Consider the following 11,714-nt stretch of genomic DNA (forward strand, 5'->3'; position numbering starts at 1 on the left):
GAGTATCCGGCACGTTGTTTCCAGTTGTCTCGCCGAAACGACATATGGAATTTGCAAATAGTATATCAAAAATAAAATATTAATAAAATTGGGGTGCAACACGAGGACTTCCCAGGAGGTCACCCATCCTAGTACTACTCTCGCCCAAGCACGCTTAACTTCGGAGTTCTGATGGGATCCGGTGCATTAGTGCTGGTATGATCGCACCCGTTTGCTTCTTGTTCGTTTTAATCTTTATGCACTCATTATCTTGCTCCCCTCCGTTAATTCTTTCAGATTTGAAAAAACGGTATATGCAACTTTCCTCCCTTGGTTACCGTGCACAAGCTCCCAGGTGAGCGGAGTTATTCCTTTCTAGATCTGCCGCATCCCCGGATAAATGTAGTAATATCGCGGGGCCCACAATGCACGACGAATGCCAAAAGCACGGTTTTGCACCGTTCCCATTCAGTAATGACGGTCGTTCCGCAAATGGTCCGAGTATCCGGCACGTTGTTTCCAGTTGTCTCGCCGAAACGACATATGGAATTTGCAAATAGTATATCAAAAATAAAATATTAATAAAATTGGGGTGCAACACGAGGACTTCCCAGGAGGTCACCCATCCTAGTACTACTCTCGCCCAAGCACGCTTAACTTCAGAGTTCTGATGGGATACGGTGCATTAGTGCTGGTATGATAGCACCCGTTTGCTTCTTGTTCGCTTTAATCTTTATGCACTCATTATCTTGCTCCCCTCCGTTAATTCTTTCAGATTTGAAAAAACGGTGTATAAAACTTTCCTCCCTTGGTTACCGTGCACAAGCTCCCAGGTGAGCGGAGTTATTCCTTTCTAGATCTGCCGCATCCCCGGATAAATGTAGTAATATCGCGGGGCCCACAATGCACGACGAATGCCAAAAGCCCGGTTTTGCACCGTTCCCATTCAGTAATGACGGTCGTTCCGCAAATGGTCCGAGTATCCGGCACGTTGTTTCCAGTTGTCTCGCCGAAACGACATATGGAATTTGCAAATAGTATATCAAAAATAAAATATTAATAAAATTGGGGTGCAACACGAGGAGTTCCCAGGAGGTCACCCATCCTAATACTACTCTCGCCCAAGCACGCTTAACTTCGGAGTTCTGATGGGATACGGTGCATTAGTGCTGGTATGATAGCACCCGTTTGCTTCTTGTTCGCTTTAATCTTTATGCACTCATTATCTTAATCCCCTCCGTTAATTCTTTCAGATTTGAAAAAACGGTGTATAAAACTTTCCTCCCTTGGTTACCGTGCACAAGCTCCCAGGTGAGCGGAGTTATTCCTTTCTAGATCTGCCGCATCCCCGGATAAATGTAGTAATATCGCGGGGCCCACAATGCACGACGAATGCCAAAAGCCCGGTTTTGCACCGTTCCCATTCAGTAATGACGGTCGTTCCGCAAATGGTCCGAGTATCCGGCACGTTGTTTCCAGTTGTCTCGCCGAAACGACATATGGAATTTGCAAATAGTATATCAAAAATAAAATATTAATAAAATTGGGGTGCAACACGAGGACTTCCCAGGAGGTCACCCATCCTAGTACTACTCTCGCCCAAGCACGCTTAACTTCGGAGTTCTGATGGGATCCGGTGCATTAGTGCTGGTATGATCGCACCCGTTTGCTTCTAGTTCGTTTTAATCTTTATGCACTCATTATCTTGCTCCCCTCCGTTAATTCTTTCAGATTTGAAAAAACGGTATATGCAACTTTCCTCCCTTGGTTACCGTGCACAAGCTCCCAGGTGAGCGGAGTTATTCCTTTCTAGATCTGCCGCATCCCCGGATAAATGTAGTAATATCGCGGGGCCCACAATGCACGACGAATGCCAAAAGCCCGGTTTTGCACCGTTCCCATTCAGTAATGACGGTCGTTCCGCAAATGGTCCGAGTATCCGGCACGTTGTTTCCAGTTGTCTCGCCGAAACGACATATGGAATTTGCAAATAGTATATCAAAAATAAAATATTAATAAAATTGGGGTGCAACACGAGGACTTCCTAGGAGGTCACCCATCCTAGTACTACTCTCGCCCAAGCACGCTTAACTTCGGAGTTCTGATGGGATCCGGTGCATTAGTGCTGGTATGATCGCACCCGTTTGCTTCTTGTTCGCTTTAATCTTTATGCACTCATTATCTTGCTCCCCTCCGTTAATTCTTTCAGATTTGAAAAAACGGTGTATGCAACTTTCCTCCCTTGGTGACCGTGCACAAGCTCCCAGGTGAGCGGAGTTATTCCTTTCTAGATCTGCCGCATCCCCGGATAAATGTAGTAATATCGCGGGGCCCACAATGCACGACGAATGCCAAAAGCCCGGTTTTGCACCGTTCCCATTCAGTAATGACGGTCGTTCCGCAAATGGTCCGAGTATCCGGCACGTTGTTTCCAGTTGTCTCGCCGAAACGACATATGGAATTTGCAAATAGTATATCAAAAATAAAATATTAATAAAATTGGGGTGCAACACGAGGACTTCCCAGGAGGTCACCCATCCTAGTACTACTCTCGCCCAAGCACGCTTAACTTCGGAGTTCTGATGGGATCCGGTGCATTAGTGCTGGTATGATCGCACCCGTTTGTTTCTTGTTCGTTTTAATCTTTATGCACTCATTATCTTGCTCCCCTCCGTTAATTCTTTCAGATTTGAAAAAACGGTATATGCAACTTTCCTCCCTTGGTTACCGTGCACAAGCTCCCAGGTGAGCGGAGTTATTCCTTTCTAGATTTGCCGCATCCCCGGATAAATGTAGTAATATCGCGGGGCCCACAATGCACGACGAATGCCAAAAGCACGGTTTTGCACCGTTCCCATTCAGTAATGACGGTCGTTCCGCAAATGGTCCGAGTATCCGGCACGTTGTTTCCAGTTGTCTCGCCGAAACGACATATGGAATTTGCAAATAGTATATCAAAAATAAAATATTAATAAAATTGGGGTGCAACACGAGGACTTCCCAGGAGGTCACCCATCCTAGTACTACTCTCGCCCAAGCACGCTTAACTTCGGAGTTCTGATGGGATACGGTGCATTAGTGCTGGTATGATAGCACCCGTTTGCTTCTTGTTCGCTTTAATCTTTATGCCCTCATTATCTTGCTCCCCTCCGTTAATTCTTTCAGATTTGAAAAAACGGTGTATAAAACTTTCCTCCCTTGGTTACCGTGCACAAGCTCCCAGGTGAGCGGAGTTATTCCTTTCTAGATCTGCCGCATCCCCGGATAAATGTAGTAATATCGCGGGGCCCACAATGCACGACGAATGCCAAAAGCACGGTTTTGCACCGTTCCCATTCAGTAATGACGGTCGTTCCGCAAATGGTCCGAGTATCCGGCACGTTGTTTCCAGTTGTCTCGCCGAAACGACATATGGAATTTGCAAATAGTATATCAAAAATAAAATATTAATAAAATTGGGGTGCAACACGAGGACTTCCCAGGAGGTCACCCATCCTAGTACTACTCTCGCCCAAGCACGCTTAACTTCGGAGTTCTGATGGGATCCGGTGCATTAGTGCTGGTATGATCGCACCCGTTTGCTTCTTGTTCGTTTTAATCTTTATGCACTCATTATCTTGCTCCCCTCCGTTAATTCTTTCAGATTTGAAAAAACGGTATATGCAACTTTCCTCCCTTGGTTACCGTGCACAAGCTCCCAGGTGAGCGGAGTTATTCCTTTCTAGATCTGCCGCATCCCCGGATAAATGTAGTAATATCACGGGGCCCACAATGCACGATGAATGCCAAAAGCCCGGTTTTGCACCATTCCCATTCAGTAATGACGGTCGTTCCGCAAATGGTCCGAGTATCCGGCACGTTGTTTCCAGTTGTCTCGCCGAAACGACATATGGAATTTGCAAATAGTATATCAAAAATAAAATATTAATAAAATTGGGGTGCAACACGAGGACTTCCCAGGAGGTCACCCATCCTAGTACTACTCTCGCCCAAGCACGCTTAATTTCGGAGTTCTGATGGGATCCGGTGCATTAGTGCTGGTATGATCGCACCCGTTTTCTTCTTGTTCGCTTTAATCTTTATGCACTCACTATCTTGCTCCCCTCCATTAATTCTTTCAGACTTGAAAAAACGGTGTATGCAACTTTCCTCCCTTGGTAACCGTGCACAAGCTCCCAGGTGAGCGAAGTTATTCCTTTCTAGATCTGCCGCATCCCCGGATAAATGTAGTAATATCGCGGGGCCCACAATGCACGACGAATGCCAAAAGCCCGGTTTTGCACCGTTCCCATTCAGTAATGACGGTCGTTCCGAAAATGGTCCGAGTATCCGGCACGTTGTTTCCAGTTGTCTCGCCGAAACGACATATGGAATTTGCAAATAGTATATCAAAAATAAAATATTAATAAAATTGGGGTGCAACACGAGGACTTCCCAGGAGGTCACCCATCCTAGTACTACTCTCGCCCAAGCACGCTTAATTTCGGAGTTCTGATGGGATCCGGTGCATTAGTGCTGGTATGATCGCACCCGTTTTCTTCTTGTTCGCTTTAATCTTTATGCACTCACTATCTTGCTCCCCTCCATTAATTCTTTCAGACTTGAAAAAATGGTGTATGCAACTTTCCTCCCTTGGTAACCGTGCACAAGCTCCCAGGTGAGCGGAGTTATTCCTTTCTAGATCTGCCGCATCCCCGGATAAATGTAGTAATATCGCGGGGCCCACAATGCACGACGAATGCCAAAAGCCCGGTTTTGCACCGTTCCCATTCAGTAATGACAGTCGTTCCGCAAATGGTCCGAGTATCCGGCACGTTGTTTCCTGTTGTCTCGCCGAAACGACATATGGAATTTGCAAATATTATATCAAAAATAAAATATTAATAAAATTGGGGTGCAACACGAGGACTTCCCAGGAGGTCACCCATCCTAGTACTACTCTCGCCCAAGCACGCTTAACTTCGGAGTTCTGATGGGATCCGGTGCATTAGTGCTGGTATGATCGCACCTATTTGCTTCTTGTTCGCCTTAATCTTTATGCACTCATTATCTTGCTCCCCTCCGTTAATTCTTTCAGATTTGAAAAAACGGTGTATACAACTTTCCTCCCTTGGTGACCGTGCACAAGCTCCCAGGTGAGCGGAGTTATTCCTTTCTAGATCTGCCGCATCCCCGGATAAATGTAGTAATATCGCGGGGCCCACAATGCACGACGAATGCCAAAAGCCCGGTTTTGCACCGTTCCCATTCAGTAATGACGGTCGTTCCGCAAATGGTCCGAGTATCCGACACGTTGTTTCCAGTTGTCTCGCCGAAACGACATATGGAATTTGCAAATAGTATATCAAAAATAAAATATTAATAAAATTGGGGTGCAACACGAGGACTTCCCAGGAGGTCACCCATCCTAGTACTACTCTCGCCCAAGCACGCTTAACTTCGGAGTTCTGATGGGATCCGGTGCATTAGTGCTGGTATGATCGCACCCGTTTGCTTCTTGTTCGTTTTAATCATTATGCACTCATTATCTTGCTCCCCTCCGTTAATTCTTTCAGATTTGAAAAAACGGTATATGCAACTTTCCTCCCTTGGTTACCGTGCACAAGCTCCCAGGTGAGCGGAGTTATTCCTTTCTAGATCTGCCGCATCCCCGGATAAATGTAGTAATATCACGGGGCCCACAATGCACGACGAATGCCAAAAGCCCGGTTTTGCACCATTCCCATTCAGTAATGACGGTCGTTCCGCAAATGGTCCGAGTATCCGGCACGTTGTTTCCAGTTGTCTCGCCGAAACGACATATGGAATTTGCAAATAGTATATCAAAAATAAAATATTAATAAAATTGGGGTGCAACACGAGGACTTCCCAGGAGGTCACCCATCCTAGTACTACTCTCGCCCAAGCACGCTTAACTTCAGAGTTCTGATGGGATACGGTGCATTAGTGCTGGTATGATAGCACCCGTTTGCTTCTTGTTCGCTTTAATCTTTATGCACTCATTATCTTGCTCCCCTCCGTTAATTCTTTCAGATTTGAAAAAACGGTGTATAAAACTTTCCTCCCTTGGTTACCGTGCACAAGCTCCCAGGTGAGCGGAGTTATTCCTTTCTAGATCTGCCGCATCCCCGGATAAATGTAGTAATATCGCGGGGCCCACAATGCACGACGAATGCCAAAAGCCCGGTTTTGCACCGTTCCCATTCAGTAATGACGGTCGTTCCGCAAATGGTCCGAGTATCCGGCACGTTGTTTCCAGTTGTCTCGCCGAAACGACATATGGAATTTGCAAATAGTATATCAAAAATAAAATATTAATAAAATTGGGGTGCAACACGAGGAGTTCCCAGGAGGTCACCCATCCTAATACTACTCTCGCCCAAGCACGCTTAACTTCGGAGTTCTGATGGGATACGGTGCATTAGTGCTGGTATGATAGCACCCGTTTGCTTCTTGTTCGCTTTAATCTTTATGCACTCATTATCTTAATCCCCTCCGTTAATTCTTTCAGATTTGAAAAAACGGTGTATAAAACTTTCCTCCCTTGGTTACCGTGCACAAGCTCCCAGGTGAGCGGAGTTATTCCTTTCTAGATCTGCCGCATCCCCGGATAAATGTAGTAATATCGCGGGGCCCACAATGCACGACGAATGCCAAAAGCCCGGTTTTGCACCGTTCCCATTCAGTAATGACGGTCGTTCCGCAAATGGTCCGAGTATCCGGCACGTTGTTTCCAGTTGTCTCGCCGAAACGACATATGGAATTTGCAAATAGTATATCAAAAATAAAATATTAATAAAATTGGGGTGCAACACGAGGACTTCCCAGGAGGTCACCCATCCTAGTACTACTCTCGCCCAAGCACGCTTAACTTCGGAGTTCTGATGGGATCCGGTGCATTAGTGCTGGTATGATCGCACCCGTTTGCTTCTAGTTCGTTTTAATCTTTATGCACTCATTATCTTGCTCCCCTCCGTTAATTCTTTCAGATTTGAAAAAACGGTATATGCAACTTTCCTCCCTTGGTTACCGTGCACAAGCTCCCAGGTGAGCGGAGTTATTCCTTTCTAGATCTGCCGCATCCCCGGATAAATGTAGTAATATCGCGGGGCCCACAATGCACGACGAATGCCAAAAGCCCGGTTTTGCACCGTTCCCATTCAGTAATGACGGTCGTTCCGCAAATGGTCCGAGTATCCGGCACGTTGTTTCCAGTTGTCTCGCCGAAACGACATATGGAATTTGCAAATAGTATATCAAAAATAAAATATTAATAAAATTGGGGTGCAACACGAGGACTTCCTAGGAGGTCACCCATCCTAGTACTACTCTCGCCCAAGCACGCTTAACTTCGGAGTTCTGATGGGATCCGGTGCATTAGTGCTGGTATGATCGCACCCGTTTGCTTCTTGTTCGCTTTAATCTTTATGCACTCATTATCTTGCTCCCCTCCGTTAATTCTTTCAGATTTGAAAAAACGGTGTATGCAACTTTCCTCCCTTGGTGACCGTGCACAAGCTCCCAGGTGAGCGGAGTTATTCCTTTCTAGATCTGCCGCATCCCCGGATAAATGTAGTAATATCGCGGGGCCCACAATGCACGACGAATGCCAAAAGCCCGGTTTTGCACCGTTCCCATTCAGTAATGACGGTCGTTCCGCAAATGGTCCGAGTATCCGGCACGTTGTTTCCAGTTGTCTCGCCGAAACGACATATGGAATTTGCAAATAGTATATCAAAAATAAAATATTAATAAAATTGGGGTGCAACACGAGGACTTCCCAGGAGGTCACCCATCCTAGTACTACTCTCGCCCAAGCACGCTTAACTTCGGAGTTCTGATGGGATCCGGTGCATTAGTGCTGGTATGATCGCACCCGTTTGTTTCTTGTTCGTTTTAATCTTTATGCACTCATTATCTTGCTCCCCTCCGTTAATTCTTTCAGATTTGAAAAAACGGTATATGCAACTTTCCTCCCTTGGTTACCGTGCACAAGCTCCCAGGTGAGCGGAGTTATTCCTTTCTAGATTTGCCGCATCCCCGGATAAATGTAGTAATATCGCGGGGCCCACAATGCACGACGAATGCCAAAAGCACGGTTTTGCACCGTTCCCATTCAGTAATGACGGTCGTTCCGCAAATGGTCCGAGTATCCGGCACGTTGTTTCCAGTTGTCTCGCCGAAACGACATATGGAATTTGCAAATAGTATATCAAAAATAAAATATTAATAAAATTGGGGTGCAACACGAGGACTTCCCAGGAGGTCACCCATCCTAGTACTACTCTCGCCCAAGCACGCTTAACTTCGGAGTTCTGATGGGATACGGTGCATTAGTGCTGGTATGATAGCACCCGTTTGCTTCTTGTTCGCTTTAATCTTTATGCCCTCATTATCTTGCTCCCCTCCGTTAATTCTTTCAGATTTGAAAAAACGGTGTATAAAACTTTCCTCCCTTGGTTACCGTGCACAAGCTCCCAGGTGAGCGGAGTTATTCCTTTCTAGATCTGCCGCATCCCCGGATAAATGTAGTAATATCGCGGGGCCCACAATGCACGACGAATGCCAAAAGCACGGTTTTGCACCGTTCCCATTCAGTAATGACGGTCGTTCCGCAAATGGTCCGAGTATCCGGCACGTTGTTTCCAGTTGTCTCGCCGAAACGACATATGGAATTTGCAAATAGTATATCAAAAATAAAATATTAATAAAATTGGGGTGCAACACGAGGACTTCCCAGGAGGTCACCCATCCTATTACTACTCTCGCCCAAGCACGCTTAACTTCGGAGTTCTGATGGGATCCGGTGCATTAGTGCTGGTATGATCGCACCTATTTGCTTCTTGTTCGCCTTAATCTTTATGCACTCATTATCTTGCTCCCCTCCGTTAATTCTTTCAGATTTGAAAAAACGGTGTATACAACTTTCCTCCCTTGGTGACCGTGCACAAGCTCCCAGGTGAGCGGAGTTATTCCTTTCTAGATCTGCCGCATCCCCGGATAAATGTAGTAATATCGCGGGGCCCACAATGCACGACGAATGCCAAAAGCCCGGTTTTGCACCGTTCCCATTCAGTAATGACGGTCGTTCCGCAAATGGTCCGAGTATCCGGCACGTTGTTTCCAGTTGTCTCGCCGAAACGACATATGGAATTTGCAAATAGTATATCAAAAATAAAATATTAATAAAATTGGGGTGCAACACGAGGACTTCCCAGGAGGTCACCCATCCTAGTACTACTCTCGCCCAAGCACGCTTAACTTCGGAGTTCTGATGGGATCCGGTGCATTAGTGCTGGTATGATCGCACCCGTTTGCTTCTTGTTCGTTTTAATCTTTATGCACTCATTATCTTGCTCCCCTCCGTTAATTCTTTCAGATTTGAAAAAACGGTATATGCAACTTTCCTCCCTTGGTTACCGTGCACAAGCTCCCAGGTGAGCGGAGTTATTCCTTTCTAGATCTGCCGCATCCCCGGATAAATGTAGTAATATCACGGGGCCCACAATGCACGATGAATGCCAAAAGCCCGGTTTTGCACCATTCCCATTCAGTAATGACGGTCGTTCCGCAAATGGTCCGAGTATCCGGCACGTTGTTTCCAGTTGTCTCGCCGAAACGACATATGGAATTTGCAAATAGTATATCAAAAATAAAATATTAATAAAATTGGGGTGCAACACGAGGACTTCCCAGGAGGTCACCCATCCTAGTACTACTCTCGCCCAAGCACGCTTAATTTCGGAGTTCTGATGGGATCCGGTGCATTAGTGCTGGTATGATCGCACCCGTTTTCTTCTTGTTCGCTTTAATCTTTATGCACTCACTATCTTGCTCCCCTCCATTAATTCTTTCAGACTTGAAAAAACGGTGTATGCAACTTTCCTCCCTTGGTAACCGTGCACAAGCTCCCAGGTGAGCGGAGTTATTCCTTTCTAGATCTGCCGCATCCCCGGATAAATGTAGTAATATCGCGGGGCCCACAATGCACGACGAATGCCAAAAGCCCGGTTTTGCACCGTTCCCATTCAGTAATGACGGTCGTTCCGAAAATGGTCCGAGTATCCGGCACGTTGTTTCCAGTTGTCTCGCCGAAACGACATATGGAATTTGCAAATAGTATATCAAAAATAAAATATTAATAAAATTGGGGTGCAACACGAGGACTTCCCAGGAGGTCACCCATCCTAGTACTACTCTCGCCCAAGCACGCTTAATTTCGGAGTTCTGATGGGATCCGGTGCATTAGTGCTGGTATGATCGCACCCGTTTTCTTCTTGTTCGCTTTAATCTTTATGCACTCACTATCTTGCTCCCCTCCATTAATTCTTTCAGACTTGAAAAAATGGTGTATGCAACTTTCCTCCCTTGGTAACCGTGCACAAGCTCCCAGGTGAGCGGAGTTATTCCTTTCTAGATCTGCCGCATCCCCGGATAAATGTAGTAATATCGCGGGGCCCACAATGCACGACGAATGCCAAAAGCCCGGTTTTGCACCGTTCCCATTCAGTAATGACAGTCGTTCCGCAAATGGTCCGAGTATCCGGCACGTTGTTTCCTGTTGTCTCGCCGAAACGACATATGGAATTTGCAAATATTATATCAAAAATAAAATATTAATAAAATTGGGGTGCAACACGAGGACTTCCCAGGAGGTCACCCATCCTAGTACTACTCTCGCCCAAGCACGCTTAACTTCGGAGTTCTGATGGGATCCGGTGCATTAGTGCTGGTATGATCGCACCTATTTGCTTCTTGTTCGCCTTAATCTTTATGCACTCATTATCTTGCTCCCCTCCGTTAATTCTTTCAGATTTGAAAAAACGGTGTATACAACTTTCCTCCCTTGGTGACCGTGCACAAGCTCCCAGGTGAGCGGAGTTATTCCTTTCTAGATCTGCCGCATCCCCGGATAAATGTAGTAATATCGCGGGGCCCACAATGCACGACGAATGCCAAAAGCCCGGTTTTGCACCGTTCCCATTCAGTAATGACGGTCGTTCCGCAAATGGTCCGAGTATCCGACACGTTGTTTCCAGTTGTCTCGCCGAAACGACATATGGAATTTGCAAATAGTATATCAAAAATAAAATATTAATAAAATTGGGGTGCAACACGAGGACTTCCCAGGAGGTCACCCATCCTAGTACTACTCTCGCCCAAGCACGCTTAACTTCGGAGTTCTGATGGGATCCGGTGCATTAGTGCTGGTATGATCGCACCCGTTTGCTTCTTGTTCGTTTTAATCATTATGCACTCATTATCTTGCTCCCCTCCGTTAATTCTTTCAGATTTGAAAAAACGGTATATGCAACTTTCCTCCCTTGGTTACCGTGCACAAGCTCCCAGGTGAGCGGAGTTATTCCTTTCTAGATCTGCCGCATCCCCGGATAAATGTAGTAATATCACGGGGCCCACAATGCACGACGAATGCCAAAAGCCCGGTTTTGCACCATTCCCATTCAGTAATGACGGTCGTTCCGCAAATGGTCCGAGTATCCGGCACGTTGTTTCCAGTTGTCTCGCCGAAACGACATATGGAATTTGCAAATAGTATATCAAAAATAAAATATTAATAAAATTGGGGTGCAACACGAGGACTTCCCAGGAGGTCACCCATCCTAGTACTACTCTCGCCCAAGCACGCTTAATTTCGGAGTTCTGATGGGATCCGGTGCATTAGTGCTGGTATGATCGCACCCGTTTTCTTCTTGTTCGCTTTAATCTTTATGCAC

The 11,714-nt window shown here is 46.1% G+C and overlaps 25 non-coding genes across 25 annotated transcripts; all 25 read right to left on the reverse strand.

The window, feature by feature from the left end:
• Positions 1–90: 90 nt before the first annotated feature.
• LOC148859117 (5S ribosomal RNA) lies at positions 91–209 on the reverse strand. The gene has a single exon (XR_016098002.1). It is a non-coding gene; the product is annotated as a 5S ribosomal RNA (ribosomal RNA).
• Positions 210–568: 359 nt separating this feature from the next.
• Positions 569–687, reverse strand: LOC148859118 (5S ribosomal RNA). The gene has a single exon (XR_016097972.1). It is a non-coding gene; the product is annotated as a 5S ribosomal RNA (ribosomal RNA).
• Positions 688–1,046: 359 nt separating this feature from the next.
• LOC148859119 (5S ribosomal RNA) lies at positions 1,047–1,165 on the reverse strand. Its single transcript, XR_016098008.1, has one exon. It is a non-coding gene; the product is annotated as a 5S ribosomal RNA (ribosomal RNA).
• Positions 1,166–1,524: 359 nt separating this feature from the next.
• On the reverse strand, positions 1,525–1,643 carry LOC148859120 (5S ribosomal RNA). Its single transcript, XR_016098013.1, has one exon. It is a non-coding gene; the product is annotated as a 5S ribosomal RNA (ribosomal RNA).
• Positions 1,644–2,002: 359 nt separating this feature from the next.
• LOC148859121 (5S ribosomal RNA) lies at positions 2,003–2,121 on the reverse strand. Its single transcript, XR_016096038.1, has one exon. It is a non-coding gene; the product is annotated as a 5S ribosomal RNA (ribosomal RNA).
• A 359-nt stretch (positions 2,122–2,480) lies between these two features.
• On the reverse strand, positions 2,481–2,599 carry LOC148859122 (5S ribosomal RNA). The gene has a single exon (XR_016098024.1). It is a non-coding gene; the product is annotated as a 5S ribosomal RNA (ribosomal RNA).
• A 359-nt stretch (positions 2,600–2,958) lies between these two features.
• On the reverse strand, positions 2,959–3,077 carry LOC148859123 (5S ribosomal RNA). The gene has a single exon (XR_016097551.1). It is a non-coding gene; the product is annotated as a 5S ribosomal RNA (ribosomal RNA).
• Positions 3,078–3,436: 359 nt separating this feature from the next.
• LOC148859124 (5S ribosomal RNA) lies at positions 3,437–3,555 on the reverse strand. The gene has a single exon (XR_016098035.1). It is a non-coding gene; the product is annotated as a 5S ribosomal RNA (ribosomal RNA).
• Positions 3,556–3,914: 359 nt separating this feature from the next.
• LOC148859125 (5S ribosomal RNA) lies at positions 3,915–4,033 on the reverse strand. The gene has a single exon (XR_016096347.1). It is a non-coding gene; the product is annotated as a 5S ribosomal RNA (ribosomal RNA).
• A 359-nt stretch (positions 4,034–4,392) lies between these two features.
• Positions 4,393–4,511, reverse strand: LOC148859126 (5S ribosomal RNA). The gene has a single exon (XR_016096349.1). It is a non-coding gene; the product is annotated as a 5S ribosomal RNA (ribosomal RNA).
• A 359-nt stretch (positions 4,512–4,870) lies between these two features.
• LOC148859127 (5S ribosomal RNA) lies at positions 4,871–4,989 on the reverse strand. The gene has a single exon (XR_016095999.1). It is a non-coding gene; the product is annotated as a 5S ribosomal RNA (ribosomal RNA).
• A 359-nt stretch (positions 4,990–5,348) lies between these two features.
• Positions 5,349–5,467, reverse strand: LOC148859128 (5S ribosomal RNA). The gene has a single exon (XR_016098046.1). It is a non-coding gene; the product is annotated as a 5S ribosomal RNA (ribosomal RNA).
• Positions 5,468–5,826: 359 nt separating this feature from the next.
• On the reverse strand, positions 5,827–5,945 carry LOC148859129 (5S ribosomal RNA). The gene has a single exon (XR_016097973.1). It is a non-coding gene; the product is annotated as a 5S ribosomal RNA (ribosomal RNA).
• Positions 5,946–6,304: 359 nt separating this feature from the next.
• LOC148859130 (5S ribosomal RNA) lies at positions 6,305–6,423 on the reverse strand. The gene has a single exon (XR_016098009.1). It is a non-coding gene; the product is annotated as a 5S ribosomal RNA (ribosomal RNA).
• A 359-nt stretch (positions 6,424–6,782) lies between these two features.
• Positions 6,783–6,901, reverse strand: LOC148859131 (5S ribosomal RNA). The gene has a single exon (XR_016098057.1). It is a non-coding gene; the product is annotated as a 5S ribosomal RNA (ribosomal RNA).
• A 359-nt stretch (positions 6,902–7,260) lies between these two features.
• Positions 7,261–7,379, reverse strand: LOC148859132 (5S ribosomal RNA). The gene has a single exon (XR_016096039.1). It is a non-coding gene; the product is annotated as a 5S ribosomal RNA (ribosomal RNA).
• Positions 7,380–7,738: 359 nt separating this feature from the next.
• LOC148859133 (5S ribosomal RNA) lies at positions 7,739–7,857 on the reverse strand. Its single transcript, XR_016098069.1, has one exon. It is a non-coding gene; the product is annotated as a 5S ribosomal RNA (ribosomal RNA).
• Positions 7,858–8,216: 359 nt separating this feature from the next.
• LOC148859134 (5S ribosomal RNA) lies at positions 8,217–8,335 on the reverse strand. The gene has a single exon (XR_016097552.1). It is a non-coding gene; the product is annotated as a 5S ribosomal RNA (ribosomal RNA).
• Positions 8,336–8,694: 359 nt separating this feature from the next.
• LOC148859135 (5S ribosomal RNA) lies at positions 8,695–8,813 on the reverse strand. Its single transcript, XR_016097017.1, has one exon. It is a non-coding gene; the product is annotated as a 5S ribosomal RNA (ribosomal RNA).
• Positions 8,814–9,172: 359 nt separating this feature from the next.
• On the reverse strand, positions 9,173–9,291 carry LOC148859136 (5S ribosomal RNA). Its single transcript, XR_016098080.1, has one exon. It is a non-coding gene; the product is annotated as a 5S ribosomal RNA (ribosomal RNA).
• A 359-nt stretch (positions 9,292–9,650) lies between these two features.
• LOC148859137 (5S ribosomal RNA) lies at positions 9,651–9,769 on the reverse strand. The gene has a single exon (XR_016096350.1). It is a non-coding gene; the product is annotated as a 5S ribosomal RNA (ribosomal RNA).
• A 359-nt stretch (positions 9,770–10,128) lies between these two features.
• On the reverse strand, positions 10,129–10,247 carry LOC148859138 (5S ribosomal RNA). Its single transcript, XR_016096351.1, has one exon. It is a non-coding gene; the product is annotated as a 5S ribosomal RNA (ribosomal RNA).
• Positions 10,248–10,606: 359 nt separating this feature from the next.
• LOC148859139 (5S ribosomal RNA) lies at positions 10,607–10,725 on the reverse strand. Its single transcript, XR_016096000.1, has one exon. It is a non-coding gene; the product is annotated as a 5S ribosomal RNA (ribosomal RNA).
• Positions 10,726–11,084: 359 nt separating this feature from the next.
• Positions 11,085–11,203, reverse strand: LOC148859140 (5S ribosomal RNA). The gene has a single exon (XR_016098091.1). It is a non-coding gene; the product is annotated as a 5S ribosomal RNA (ribosomal RNA).
• Positions 11,204–11,562: 359 nt separating this feature from the next.
• On the reverse strand, positions 11,563–11,681 carry LOC148859141 (5S ribosomal RNA). The gene has a single exon (XR_016096352.1). It is a non-coding gene; the product is annotated as a 5S ribosomal RNA (ribosomal RNA).
• Positions 11,682–11,714: the final 33 nt, after the last annotated feature.

Source organism: Nelumbo lutea, chromosome 4 (genome assembly GCF_056320005.1).
Source record: "Nelumbo lutea isolate HS-2025 chromosome 4, American lotus-T2T, whole genome shotgun sequence".
Taxonomy (NCBI): domain Eukaryota; kingdom Viridiplantae; phylum Streptophyta; class Magnoliopsida; order Proteales; family Nelumbonaceae; genus Nelumbo; species Nelumbo lutea.